Source organism: Crocodylus siamensis, chromosome 4, assembly GCF_052110815.1.
Source record: "Crocodylus siamensis isolate JL-2025a chromosome 4, ASM5211081v1, whole genome shotgun sequence".
Lineage (NCBI taxonomy): Eukaryota > Metazoa > Chordata > Crocodylia > Crocodylidae > Crocodylus > Crocodylus siamensis.
In genome coordinates this window covers 67,820,547-67,835,289 of record NC_143398.1, presented here as the reverse complement: position 1 = coordinate 67,835,289, position 14,743 = coordinate 67,820,547, and the positions used below count along the sequence as shown (strand labels likewise).

The 14,743-nt window shown below is 41.7% G+C and overlaps 1 protein-coding gene across 1 annotated transcript in view; it reads right to left on the bottom strand.

The window, feature by feature from the left end:
* FRS2 (fibroblast growth factor receptor substrate 2) overlaps positions 1 to 11,328 on the bottom strand; it is a 98,361-nt gene extending 87,033 nt beyond the window's left edge. Inside the window, exon 1 of the mRNA XM_090042514.1 lies at positions 11,185 to 11,328. The gene's annotated coding sequence lies outside the window, so the exon portion shown is untranslated. The remainder of the gene's footprint in view (positions 1 to 11,184) is intronic.
* Positions 11,329 to 14,743: the final 3,415 nt, after the last annotated feature.

Sequence of the window (14,743 nt, the reverse complement as noted above, 5' to 3'; positions counted from 1 at the left end):
AGCCAGCACGGGTTTGTTGCGGGTAGGTCTTGTTTGACCAATCTCATTTCCTTCTATGACCAGGTGACCTATCACCTAGACGAGGGAGATGAGATTGATGTCGTATATCTTGCCTTCAAAAAAGCTTTTGATCTGGTATCCCATGATCACCTCTTGGCCAAACTGCCCAGTTGTGGCCTTGGCTCCACTACGATCCGCTGGCTGGGAAATTGGCTCCGTGGTCGGACCCAGAGGGTTGTAATTGATGGCAGTCACTCATCGTGGTGCCCTGTGACCAGTGGGGTCCCTCAACGCTCTGTCTTTGGACCCATACTGTTCAACATCTTCATTAATGATGTGGACATTGGAGTCAGGAGTGGACTGGCCAAGTTTGCCGATGACACCAAACTTTGGGGCAAAGCATCCACGCCAGAAGATAGGCGGGTGATCCAGGCTGACCTGGACAAACTCAGCAAACGGGCAGATGAGAACCTGATGGTGTTTAACACTGAAAAATGCAAGGTTCTCCACCTTGGGAGGAAAAGCCTGAAGCATCCTTATAGGCTCGGCAGTGCTAAGTTGGATAGCACTATAGAAGAAAGAGACTTGGGGGTCATCATTGACCACAAGATGAACATGAGCCTGAAATGCGATGCTGCGGCTAGTAAAGCGACCAAAACGCTGACTTGCATCCACAGATGCTTCTCGAGCAAATCCCGGGACGTCATTCTGCCCTTGTACTCGGCCTTGGTGAGGCCGCAGCTGGAGTACTGCGTCCAGTTTTGGGCTCCACAATTCAAAAAGGATGTGGAGAAGCTTGAGAGAGTCCAGAGAAGAGCCATGCACGTGATCAGAGGTCAGGAAAGCAGACCTTACGGCGACAGGCTGAGAGACATGGGACTCTTTAGCCTGGAAAAGCGTAGGCTCAGGGGTGATCTGATGGCCACCTATAAGTTTATCAAGGGTGACCACCAGGATCTGGGGGAACGTTTGTTCACCAGAGCGCCCCAAGGGGTGACTAGGTCGAACGGTCACAAACTCCTGCAAGACCGTTTCAGGCTGGACATAAGGAAGAATTTCTTTACTGTCCGAGCCCCCAAGGTCTGGAACGGTCTGCCAGCAGAGGTGGTTCAAGCACCTACATTGAACACCTTCAAGAGTAAATTGGATGCTTATCTTGCTGGGATCCTATGACCCCAGCTGACTTCCTGCCCTTTGGGCAGGGGGCTGTACTCGATGATCTCTCGAGGTCCCTTCCAGCCCTGATGTCTATGAAATCTAGTGAAGGAAAAGGTCAGGTTTCTTATGGTATATGTCTCCAGCTTTGATCACATTAAGTTTAAGATGACAAGAAATATAAAGGAAATACAAGCCAAGACTGTAGGTGCAAGCTTTGTGACAGAATGCAGTTACAAAATGAGAGTAGAGTATCTACAATCCATAGATATCCTACAATTTAGGTAACACAAGATCAAAGAAGATAGGCACGGTCAGCAACTGCTCAGACCCTGAAGGGATTAACAGCTCAATTAGAGAGGGGAAGAAATGCAAACACAAGGAAGGACAGGAGCAAAATTCAGAACAATCCTGATAGACTGAAAAGCTGGGCTAGAGCCAGCAGGAACAAGTTCAATATTGAAAAATGCAAGATGCTACACTTTGAGAAGAAAAATCAAGAATGCAAATGTAAATTGGGAAACAACTGGCTGGATGGCAGCACTATGAAGAACGATCTAGGAGTCTTGAAGGCTCCTAAACTCAATGCATGCCTGCAGTATGACACAGGTACAAAAAAGGTATATCCAGTTTGGGTCTGCATCAATAGTAGCAGTAGATGCAAGACCTGGGATATGATAGTGCCTCTTTATTCAGCACTGATCAGAGTAGTGTGTGCAGTTTTGGGTTTCACATTTTAAAAAACAAGGCCCAGAGAAATCAAAGGGTCCAGAGGCAGACAACAGATAAAGGGCTTGGAAAGGAAGCCATGAAGACAGCGTGAAAAAAAATAGGCCTTGGAAGGCCTTGAAAGGAATAGGCCTCAAGTGCATTTTAACTGTTGCAGTAATAACTAGGCAACAAAATCACTGCCATCCCTCTGCTTTACCTGTGGTAGGTTAGGGCGCTTTTAATGTTTTTGGACAATACACCTTGTGGTTGTACAACAAGGCTGACTGTGTAATTTTAGGAACAGGTTAGATAAAGACTTGTATGGGACAGTTTGGATAAGAATGATCCTGCTTCAGGCAGGGGTTGGATCATATAACCTCTGGAAATCCTTTCCAGACCTACTTTTTTATGACTACAACAGCTAGGTCATGAAGCTGTAAGAGTGGGGCAGGTGGTTCCTGGGCTCTATACTTTCACAATTTTCAGTCAAATGAAGCTCTAGACTCCACAGCTGCAACACTTAATGGTTTTCTGTGTGCTGAGTGAACTGTACAACTGGTTTCCCAGTTACATTTTTTGTACAACTTTAAAGCAGGAGCATATTTTATGTAAGCTTAAAAAATTATAATAAAAAAACAAGCCCAAAGCAATATTTGAATTTTTAAATAGTCTATCACATATTAAAGCTTCATTCCTTTGTGAGTTTTTCTATTTGGCTGAAAAGGTCAAACACCAGGAGATACCAAATAAAACTCAAGAGGATTTTCAATATTTTTAAACAATGCTTATATTTAGATTTTGGAAAAGTTTTGGTTTTTTTAAAGACGCATTAACAAGTAATGTATTTTTAATAAATATAACAGATTGTCTCCAAAAACGTCAGTAAAATATTAACATACTTCCCTGAAGTAGCAGTCCTCCTCCCTGTGTTTGCTTGGTATCTTAATTTGCCTTTGGTTTCAAAACTCGGGGCTTGCCAAGAACTATTCCTTTCAAAACCTCAGGAATTCCATTACTAGTTTTAAGCTAAATTAAAGGAAAATAGAAGCATTCAACACATGGCAGAAGTATGCACAAAGTGTTTGTTGATATTCATAAATAGACTGAAAAATTTAGACATGTCTGAAGGACAACTGCTGTATAGTCAGCTCTGTTTCGCACTGCTATGCAACTAAATAGAGCTATTGCTGCCATTTCAAGAAAGCCCAGCATAAGATACACTTGTATCAGACTGAAATATAGCAAACAGTAGATCATTCTTTCTTCATTTGAAACAGTATATACATAAAACCAGAGTTTTTATTTGTCTGAAGAATAGTGGGAGTGTTCCTTTTAAATACATTAACTTCAACATCTCCATGTGAGGCAAATATTTCACTGTTAACCTAAAAACATAACAAACCCTGTCAAATCTGACATTCAAGATTTCTTCTCCCATTCCATCCCATAACAGTACTAAAATGAAGCAATGCTGTATAAGAATAATTGAAAAGGTTAATTTAAGGCTAATTTACTTGAAATATTATTTGTAGCTGTAAGATTACTTGAGATAAGAAAAATAAGACTGTGGAATGATGTAGCTTTTTGTTGACCACAGCCACAGCAATCAAGCAAATTTATCAACACAGGTAACAATTTAGAGTTCCAGCTCCAAAGACAGGATAAAAACTATAATATTCAAGTTACCAGCATGCCAGGATAGAAGGTCTATTTTCTCCATGAAAGAGCGGCAGGAAATTACAGCAACTTTTCACCATTGAGCCAGCACACAGTAATGGATCAGTGGTTTACACTAACCGTCATCCACTGCATGAATGACTGCAGTAGCATCTTAGTTCTGCCAGTACCAATATCACTACAAAGAAAAGCCAAAGGAAAGGAGCAGGGGAAAAAAGGTCTTCTCTTGGGACTAAAAGTGGGATGACCAAATCCCTCTTGAATTTAAAAAGCAGTTGAAAAAACTCACAATTTTACAGGTATGCAAACTGCCCCACAGTATTTTTATGGATATAGGCATTTCAGGCAAGCACCTTGCCAGCCCAGTTCTAAGGCACATATTTTCCTGAATATAAATGTCACTTAAAGTCAAATATATGCACAAGAAAAAAAAAATGGAATGCATAGAAGGATTCAGATAACTGAACACCACCTTAAAAATAAAGATTACATCCAACAAATGCAGAATATTTCTTGTTTGGCTTAAAATATGGTTTAAAGGGAAAGGAAAGTTAGTTATAAATCACAGTCCCACCATATTTTTACTTTTCTCTCTTGTTCAAAAATATATGGAGTCTAACATGACTTCCACACCAAAAATTACACCAGATATCCCTACATAAGATAGCACACTGCTGCTACTAGGGCAAAAGGAAGGGAAAATTACTGCAACTTTCAGAACTTTCCCTTTTTTTGTTTTTTGTTTTGTTTTGTTTTTTAAACCAAAATCTGATCTAAATTCAAAGTCAGTCCTTTAAGAAACCTGCTGGTAAGCCAGAAATGCCTTGAAATACCACCCCCATTTCACATACATGATAAATCAATGGAACCTTATACAAGCAATGCCACAAAGTCAGTAACACATGGATACAGAAATTAAGTACCAGTTCTCTTCTCCTACTGCTAAATCATATCTGTAGATTCAAAAATAGCTTGAGTAATGATTAAATAAGGTTTGATGATAATAGGTGTTAAGTCCAAAGGAAAAAGGCAGCCACTGGTTACAATATGGGAGCATCACTGTGTTCTCAGTATGCAGGCACAGTATTTTCAACACCAAATATGCAAGACTAACTTCATGAATGGAAACTACATAAGGTCTATGGCTTTTTTTAATCCTTCAGTTTCAATCCATTTTGCTTGTATTTTCAAGCAATCCTCTGCAGCCAGGAGGACTAGAAACTTTTTAAAATGAAAACTCAAGGTTTTAGGGTATTTGTGTGATTCTAGTAGCTGGGGCTTTAAAATAGATGGCAACACAGCACGCAGGTTTAAAATTGCCTCTTAAGTAGTTATGCTTTTTGCCACCCAGATGGTGATAATGAAGTGCAAAGGCAAGCAAAACAGTATTCCAGTGAACACAACACTGATCCAAGTAGATAAAGAAAGACTTGGACACAGATTACTACAGGAAAAGGGTCTTTAAAAAAAAGGAGAAAGAAAATATAAATCCCCTTAAAATAATTTATATAGTGGAAGAGTTCACAACTGCTGCATTGCAACTGCTCCACAACCATAAGTATGCTATTTCTAAGCATAGTTTTGAGGAGATTTCACCAAAACATATGCTAAAGAGTGATGGTGCTATTTAGCCATACATAAGATAAAACCTTTTAATATACTTTAAGAAATGTACAATTGAGATATCAAGTCATACTTTTAGAATGAACTTAAGGCTTTCCAGTCAGATTTTGAAAAAAACATTGTATTTAAGCAGATAATCAGTAACCTCTCTCTCCAGGAAGTTTAAAGTAACGTGATTGAGCCTCAGTTTCCAAGGTCAAGATGATCAGTCTTACTACTAATACTAATTTTTCTACCTCTTATTAGAATCTTACTGTTTCCTTGGTAGAGGCACCAGTTAAGTGGTTTCTGACTCCTTCAATTGTAACAGAAGTCCTGAAATACTGAAATAAGAGTTAATGTTAGAAGAATCTAATTTGACTTATGAATAATCACTGCCAAAATACAGACCACATTAGTGTGTTTATGCATTTGTTATAATTTTCTATGTATTTACATTAAACAGGTCAAATGTACTTCTGCTAAAGCCTGCCAGTAATTTAAAGCAGTAGGGTTCTCTGCTGAAATTCTCCAAGCAGAAGGCAGGGTACATCTGCACCTTGTAGACAAACTAAATCAGAGGTGCATGGCATAAGTTTTACATGTGTGAATTCAAAATATTTGCCCCTTCTAACAATATCACCAAGAACTTCTCAACTAACCAATTAAAGAAGGATAGTCAAACCATGGCCAAGGGGCTGTATATACCATACTTAATTCATTTGTTTCCCATGTTCAGGCTACATAGAATCTTAGCGTCCTCTCTCTTTAAATAAACTTTTAGCCCGAATGGTTGCCAAAAAAAAAAAGCTTACAAATATGAACCAAGCTAAAGCATTGCAGTGACAGTTGCCTGAGTCTATAGACAGCTGCAAACAGTGACTAAACGTAAACTCCCCTGCACCCTATTAATCTCATTGGGGTCCCAGCTCTTAAATCCAACGATGACCTTTCTGTGTCATTAACTTTTTTAGAGCTGCTTATTTTCTCATACCACATGGAAAAATTTACAGCAAAGTAAGAACTAGGAGTTACTTCAGGGAAAGAATTGGGAAGATTGAGAGAAAAAGATCAAAAAACAAAACTAATCGTAGCCTTAAAAGGGAGTATGTTTTCCCATGGACTATGGTAGAACAAAATAAGGATAATAATAAATACTTAAGTTTTTACATAAAGACCAAATTCTTTCCTCAAGCTCCTTGTAAGGCTTCTAGTGACAGTGGAAGACTGGCATGGATTAAAGAGAATACTAAGTTTTATGCTTGTACCCCACACTCCATGAACTATAATTTAAAATGGAATTCAGCCCTCTGCCAAATAAACCTGGCACTCCTGTATTAGAGATGCTGTTGAATATTCTCTATTTAAACTTGCCAAAAAAGTTTACCAAAATATAACAGAGTGCTAATTCATGAATTTAGTAAGTTTTAACAAAGGTTGTTTTCTTTTGTTTCTTTGTTTGAAGTGAAAATGCTGTCCTAAGCTTCCTGCAAATCTTACCATAGTTATACTATTTGAGCAAGGACACCAAAAAAACAAAACAAAACAAAAGAACCTCCAAAAAACCCAACATAATGGTCTTCATTCAATTTCATTATTTAAATGTAATAAGCTGAGAGTTTCAGTACCTAAGTGAATAAATGCAGTTTCTTAACTGACAAGTTTATTTGGGTGACTGTGATAACTTTTATTAGACCAACTTAAATAGTTGAAAAAAAAATTCTTAGCAAGCTTTCAGATTTAAAAACCCTTTGTCAGGCTTTTTAAACCCGAAAGCTAGCTAAGAATTTTTTTTCCAACTATTTAAGTTGGTCTAATAAAAGATATCACATTCACCCAAAGAACCTTGTCTGCCTATGTCCTTAGACCAACATGGCTACAACCTACACCCCTGTATCTTAACTGAGACTTTCTAGAGTCACAGCTCAGACTGACAGATTTTCCCACATGCCAGAATGCCTACCCAAGGCCTACACGCAAGTGGTGCTTAACCTATGGCCGTCCCAAAGAGACTGGATCAAGCCCACGGCATAGAGGATGAGCAGTAAGTAGCTCAGTCCCATGAGTCCCCTTCTCTTCCCTATACTACTGTGGCCCTGGTCCCATCCTCAGCCCACCCTCTGTGCTTTCTCCCTTCCCCTACTGCAGATGCTGCTTATTCTCTCCCTCCCTCTTCCTCTAGGAAAGTGTTATTTACCAGATGTAAGCTCCCTTCCTTCCCTCCCCCTTTGACCTCCACACTGGGAGCTACCTCCTCTTTCTGGAGAGGCCTGGTCCACCACACTAAAAGATGGACCACCACTGCTATACTTCATTTAATCCCCACATCAACCCTAAATGAGGGTCTTATGAGGGATGTAAGCAGCATGGTATAAAGCTAGCCAGCCAGAAGTGAATTTCACCCATGACCTATGCTAAAAATGGTATTGTTTAAAGCACCTACAGGATAAAATCCAATGCCCACTGAGATCAATAAAAACACACTGATTTCAATGAGTTCTGAATCAAACTCAGAATGTGGATGTCAGTGCACTCAAAATAACTGAGTCACTATAAAATCTCAGAGAGTGCTAAATGAAAGTACAGTGTATTATACAGTAAAAGACCATGTTTTTCACAATTACTAACTAGCCTCATAATTTCCAGAATGTTAGACTTAGTAGGGAATAGTATCCAGAGTTTGCTACATGAAAATTGACAACAGTACATGGAACAGTTAAGAATTCATCGCATCAGTTCAGGTAGACAAGAAGTTTACCTATCCAATGTCCAAAATCCTGTACATGTGTGCACGCTCATGCGTGTGTGCACACTTGAACTTTAAACATGAATCACTCCACTGATTTCACTAGAACTAAGCCGTGTAAAGTTAAGCACGTGTTTACAAGAAAAATAGATTTTAACATTTTTTTTTTCTGGTCGAGTATTATTAGCAGACTAATCTTGTCTAAACCTAGTTCTATAGTTTGTATCAACGACTGCAAAGTGGCAAACAGGAAAAAATAGCAGAGCACCTATTTGCACATAACTGAATGTAAGGTAAAACAGGCTAGAGCTATTTAAAGACTGCTTAACAAATAGACTAGAATAGAATCTGGTTATTGAAAATACTTTTGGACATAATTACACACACACAAATCACTTTTAAGAAAACGTTGAGAATTTGCTCTTTGTCCAATGTACATCAGATGCATCTGCTACTTAAGAACTAACATCTATTTTCACTGAGCTCTGAAATTAGTTTTAGTCTTAACTTAGTAAAGGTCATCTCTAGGCACAGCTACTACCCAACAAAATCATTCTAATTTTTATTTGGTTAATTAGCCTTGCTACTCACAGCCAGTGTATTTTATCCACATTTATTCTGTGCGATTAATTTTCAGGTAGAACTGCCCTAACATTTCTTTCCACCAAGCTAAGTTGAAATTCAGAGTCTTGAAGACTGTTTGTGGAAAAGTCCCATAAAACAGCATCGGTTCAAAACAACATCGGTTCAAAACAACAAAAATGACCATTTTGTGTAAATCTACACAGCATTTATAAAATAAATTCTCCCCTTTATAACACCACCATGGTTTGTTACATGAGTGACAGATACATCGCTATGCAATATTTAAACAGTAAGCTTGGAATCCATCCACATCATTTTTAGAACTATTTTCCATATTATCAGAATCTAGGATTTTTTCAACACATTATAGAATTACTATATATGAAAAGGCTGCATAGAAAAAAGATTATAGTCTTTGGTGGATACAAAGAACAGTCAAAATTTAAATTAAGACACTGAACTGGAAAGAAAGCAAAATTATGGAAGGAAAAATTAAACAGATATGAATATGGTTGCTGGAATACTGTTTTAATAAGCACTTCCAACACATTTTTGACACAGAAGCCCCATGTTAATCAGGGGGCAATAACCAAATAAAAGGCAAAATGAGAAAGGGACTGAATTTAGAGTTTGATGGGTAATTGCTGCCAATATAATATGCAATTCCTTTTTAAAAAAAGGAGAGAGAAAAGAGTGTTTTCAGTGCAGTGGAAACTGAGGAATATATATATGGGACTCCACTTCTAGCTAACTTCAGTACAGATATTGGGCACTTTCTGGAACTGATCCTATACATCTTAATAGCAAAGCATTTTAATGCACCACAGAACCATACCAAAACACGTATAGCTTTTCCCCTTCTAGAAACTAGACTGTTTGGCTACTAAATTGCATCTAGAAGAACATCATTGTAAAGTAACTGCCAATATCAAACCAGCTTGAGATCAACAACTATTCAGGGAAAAAGTGCATGCTTTCTCTTTTATAAATTCACAGTGCATCCACACCTTGAATACCAGTTCTAGTCTCCACACCTCAAAAAGGGCACAGAAGAACCAGAGAAGGTCCAAAGCAAGACAAAACGCATGATTAGCAGTAGGGAGAGGTTTCCATAAGAGAAGACAATAAACAGACTAGGCCTACTTAGATTAGAAGAGAGATGCTTGAGGGAGGACATAAGGGTTTACCAAAATACTAAATGGCAAAGAGAAAGTAGAGAGATTTATTACTCACCCTCTCACAAGACAAGAACTACGGGGTCACAAAATAAAATGAGTAGGTAATAAGTTTAAAATGAACAAAAGGAAGCTCTGTTTCATACGGCATGTCACTGAAGTGTGGAATTCACTGCCATGAGATGTTGCGCAAGTTGACAGCTTAGCCAGACTAAAAAAGAGATTGGACAAACTCTTGGAGGAAACAGGCATCAGTACCTATTGAGCATGGGAGTCAGGGGAGGTGCCTCTGAATCAGAACTTCTGAGTCCAGCATTTCTCAGCCCATGGGTCAAGACCCAAAAGTTGGTCACAAGAATATATGAAAGGGTCAGGAAGAAACTTTAAAAATGGACCAACAAACTTTACAAATGGATTTGCCTTTAAAGGGGAAGAATGTGGGAAACTGTGGCTTTTCCCTTGCAAGCTGGCAGAGATCCAGCCTGCAAGGGGCTGCTTGGGGCCTCCTGCCCCACACACTGGGGAACTGGGGTCTGGGGACAGTGGATCAGGAGTGATGAACACAAGGTTGGGACTGGCCATCGATGTTTACAAATGGGTCCTGGTACAAAAAAGGTTGAGAACCACTGTCCTAGACCTTAAATGCCGGAGGCTGCAAGTGAGAGAGAAACAGTGGAGAGGGAAAAAAACCCTGGTCATACCCAGCTGGGTCAGTCACCATTCACCGTCTACCACTATGCAACTGGGAGGAAAAGGGGCCAGTTCCTGCCTGAAGCCCAGCATGACACAAGAGACCAGCCAAAAAGACCTACTGCCTGACCCAGTCCAGTCAATAGCAGCTCTTATGTTTTCAGACATCACTTCTCCTGAAGCCCATCCAGCAGAATAAGAAAGCGTTTGAAGAGCACATTCAAAAAGAAGTTGCTAGGGGAAAAAAAAAAAAGGAAGGAAAAAAGTTGCCCCAAAAAGAGCTGGTAAGCAGCACAGAGCACCATGGAGGCCAGGCTGAAGCCAAGCCTAACTCGTCCTATCTCTTTCCCCACCACTAAGCACAATGTCGCAGTATAAATAATGACACAGGCACCTCGCAGGCGATCCCCGGTCCCCACCACCTGCGGACGGGTCGTGCGAGCACCGCAGCCACGGGGGACCTGCAGCACCGCTCCCCCGGGGCCATTCAGCCCCCCCGCGACCGCCGTCGAGCGGGGCTGGGGAACCTCCAGGCCAGCATCACGGGGAGAAACGACACTAGGACCCTCCCAGCCCCCGTGTCCGCAGACGGGGCGAGGGGGGCCCCTCCCGCCCCTCCAGGCTCCCGGCTCGAGTTGAGCCGGCAACAAACGCTACCCAGCCCGGGGCTTCTGCTCTCGCCCGTCACCTCCCGCCTACGGCGGCTCCGCTCCTGTCGCCCTGCGCGGGCTTCGGCCGCCAGCGCCTCACGGGCGGGGGGGGGGGCACAGGGGGAGCCCCAGCTCCCGCAGGCCCAGCCCCAGGAGGCTGCGAGCCCGCGCACAGGGCCCTCCCAGCACTCACCTCCGCCATGAGCCCGGGCCTGGCCGCGGGGCCGGGCCGGGCCGGGCTCCGAGTGCCACCGTCAACGCCTATACCAACAGCAACTCCCGACAGCGGCAGCAAAAGGGCCTCACTCTGGGCCGGACTCTGCCCAAACTACTTCCGGGGCACCCCCACAACTACTTCCGAGGGCAGCGGGAAAGGGCCGGGGCGGGGAGACGCTGCCAAGGGGCCCGAAGCGACAGGCGCGGGGACAGCCAATAGGAAGAGAGCGCAACCGGGAGGGGAGGTTTCCATGGCAACCGCGTATGCAAATCATTCAGTGAGCGCGTTCTGTAATTGGCTGCTCTTCTGCATAGAGTCGGAGCCGGGGACAGGGGCTATCAGTGCACCCTGGTGCTGCGGGGCAAGGGGGAGATGTCGAGGCATCTCGGTGCCGGCCTGCCCAGGGAAGCGAAGACAGCTCTGTGTCCCGGCCCGCGGATAGGGCACCCGTAGCATCGATTCTGCGGACCGAAGTGGTGGCGCCTAAGGCTGGATTGGCCAGCCAGCCTCCACTGCTCCTAAGCCAGCAAAAATAAAGCTAGGCAGCTGCATCACAGGCCAGGGGCAAGCCAGGGCTATTTCGGAGGCAACCTGGCAAAAGATCATCCGGCATGTAGAGAGCAGGGACAGTGGGTCTCAGGGGCTTTCTCCTTGACTGACATCCTGCTGTTATCTTAGGCGGTGCTGTGCTATTTCAACCCCCGCAGTTTCCCCAATGATTTCTTATAAAAAGTGTAGGTGACAGAACACTGGCAGCAGAGGATGCTTAAAAGAAGAAGTGTAAAGAGGTTTAGAAATCAGTGGGAAAGATACAGGGAAGTAGCACACAGCTGTCTCTCATCCTCATCACAGCAGGACCTTTGGGACCTTCCTGCTTTAAAAAAAAAGGTTTAGAACCATGCCTTTCTTGCTTCCTTTCTGTAGGACTGTCCTGTGGTTCTTTAGGTACCGTCCTGTCAGCCTGCTTGTTGTTAACAGGTGAGACAGGTCACTGCCGTCAGGAGCTTGAAATCTAGAACTGCTTGTAAGTGTTTGTGAAATTACCTCTTTTGATCCAGTCAGTATTCGGGAACCTGTGGGACAGGTGTTTCCACCAGGAGGAAAAACTGATGGCAGAGTTGGGTACTTTTTGGATGCAGTTCTATTTACTTGCAAAAGAATTCATGCTGTGCCCCAGCACACAAAAGGAATCAAACTTGCCATAGTTTCTTTGCACCCCATACTGCCCAAAAAGCTCACCTTCATCCTCCTCTCAGGCTGTACTACAATTGCTTCTCTCATTCTCTGCTTGACTTTTTTGCTTCCTCCTCCATCTTCTTCAGGCTGCTGACATGCATCTCCACCACACACTACCAAGCCTCTTGCACTTTCACTCAGCAACTCTCTCCTGTCAGCTTCAATGAAGCTTGTTAATGCTCCGAGTTTGGGTCAGTGGTTCCCTCCATTGAGCTACTTTCTAAAGTATGACAGGTGCAAGTGTTTCTTCCAAGATGGCTGTCTTACCTGGCTGCTTCAACAAGTTATTCCCCTGCTTTCTACATAACTATCCCACAGCCAGCCACAGAGGTTACAGTTTACCAAGTGAATTAGGCAGACAAGGTTCTTTGGGCGACTCTGGTAACTGTTTAAGTTGGTCTAATAAAAAGGTATCAGATTCACCCAAAGAACCTTTGTCTTTTTATGTTCTTAGACCAACACAGCTACAACCTATACCTGGGTACTAAGAGAATTTGCATTCCTGCAAATTAAAAAGAGAAGAAACACATATTTTTCAAAGCACACATGCTTTATGCAGCCTCTTCCTTGTTCTATTAAGGGCAATGTTTGCAATTAGTCTACTAACAAAACCAGCAAATCAAGATACCCTTATTATCTGCTTGTGCCCATGTCAGCGTATGGCTGTGAAAGCATAGCGCTGCAGTCCATCTAACCCCTTGCAAGTTGTGTAAACTAAAGTAAAAAGCCACTACCATCTCAAGTTTTTTGTTTTTGTGGTAATGTCCCTGACTTGTAACCACTGGCAGCTGTGTCCATTCTGAAGAGGATTTTGAAAAATAGGTAGATGAAAATAGGAGCAAGCCATTTTCAGCTCTGAGCTAAATCTCACTTTGCTGGCCTCTAAAATGGTTTCCCTCTCACCCAAGCTATGCAATGGTTTTCCAGTACTGGCAAACTTACAAATGAATCTCATATAATAGAAGTCTGCCTGGGGAGTTGGCTGGTACAGCACAGCTCCAATTTACCTTTTTGTCAGTAGAAATTGCCCCTCCCCCCTCAATGATCCCCACCCCTCTGCCTACACACACTAATTCTGAATGCACATTTTATTTGGGTTCAGTTTCAAACTGGAAACTAATCATAAGCCATCATTTCAATTTTCAAAAGGTGTCAGAATGCTTCATTTGGAGGCTTGCCTGCTTCTTACATCTCTTTCAACATAATCTAATATACCCACTGCACACCAATGGCTTACAACTCATTGGCTTTGTCTGAACCATATCCGTAAAGGCAATTTCCACCAACTAAATCCAATGAATAGGTTTCCCGACATTGAAGGCAATAGTGTAGCATAAGAACCAGTACAGAATAGAATAAAATAGAATTTATTTCAGCTATAGCTGTAATGAAATCAAGTCAAGTATTAGCACAGCCACAGTGTCTGCTAACCACATTTTGCTCCCTTTTAAATAGGTGTACACTTTTCAAATTGCAGTCTCCATTTGAGACTAATTAGATCAAATCCTGAGCTACTTATTTCTTCACAATTTTAGTACATTGAGACAACATCCACAACTCCCACACAGCATGCCACAAATCCTACAACACATTTTATAACCAGCTTCCCATTATTGTAGTCTAACTGACCAGATCTTTAAAAATAAAAAGATCTTATTGAGGCTGATCTTTACCCCTCCAATCATTGTCCTTTCACAATTGGGATTGGGTGAGGGGCTTTTACTAAGAAACGTTGACTCAGTCTTGGCGAACATTACACCAATACTTCACCCATCGGTTCCAATAATGTTTCTTCATCTTTTTCCTAGCAATGCGTTCCATTCTTCTTGTGATTGTACTGGCTGTATGTGAATGCATGTACTTGTGGTACCTTTGCTCTAAGGTCACACTGGAAAATTTTCTTGCCAAATATATGCATAACATTCTTTTAATTTGGTTTTGACCAGGTTCCCTGTTTATTTCTATAGGCTTCTTAAGAAAATATAGATGGCAGGTAAAATGCTAAGACTAATTACTCCAAGTTGCTATATGAATTAGCATTTAACTATCTGTACAGAAGCAAATATATAGAAATGCTTAGAGACTGTTTCCTAATATGCTTTTATAATGGATTACAGCAAAATAAATAGAAGAAGATAAGGTAAGTCAGAGATATTAATCAAACATATATATGGCATCCATTTTTTCCATTCCTTCAGAAACACATTTATGTGATACCCATAATTTCTTTACCCTATTCTCAATTCCTATATGTTATGGTTGATTTTGCTAGTAACCAAGATGAAAAGTCTGTAAATGG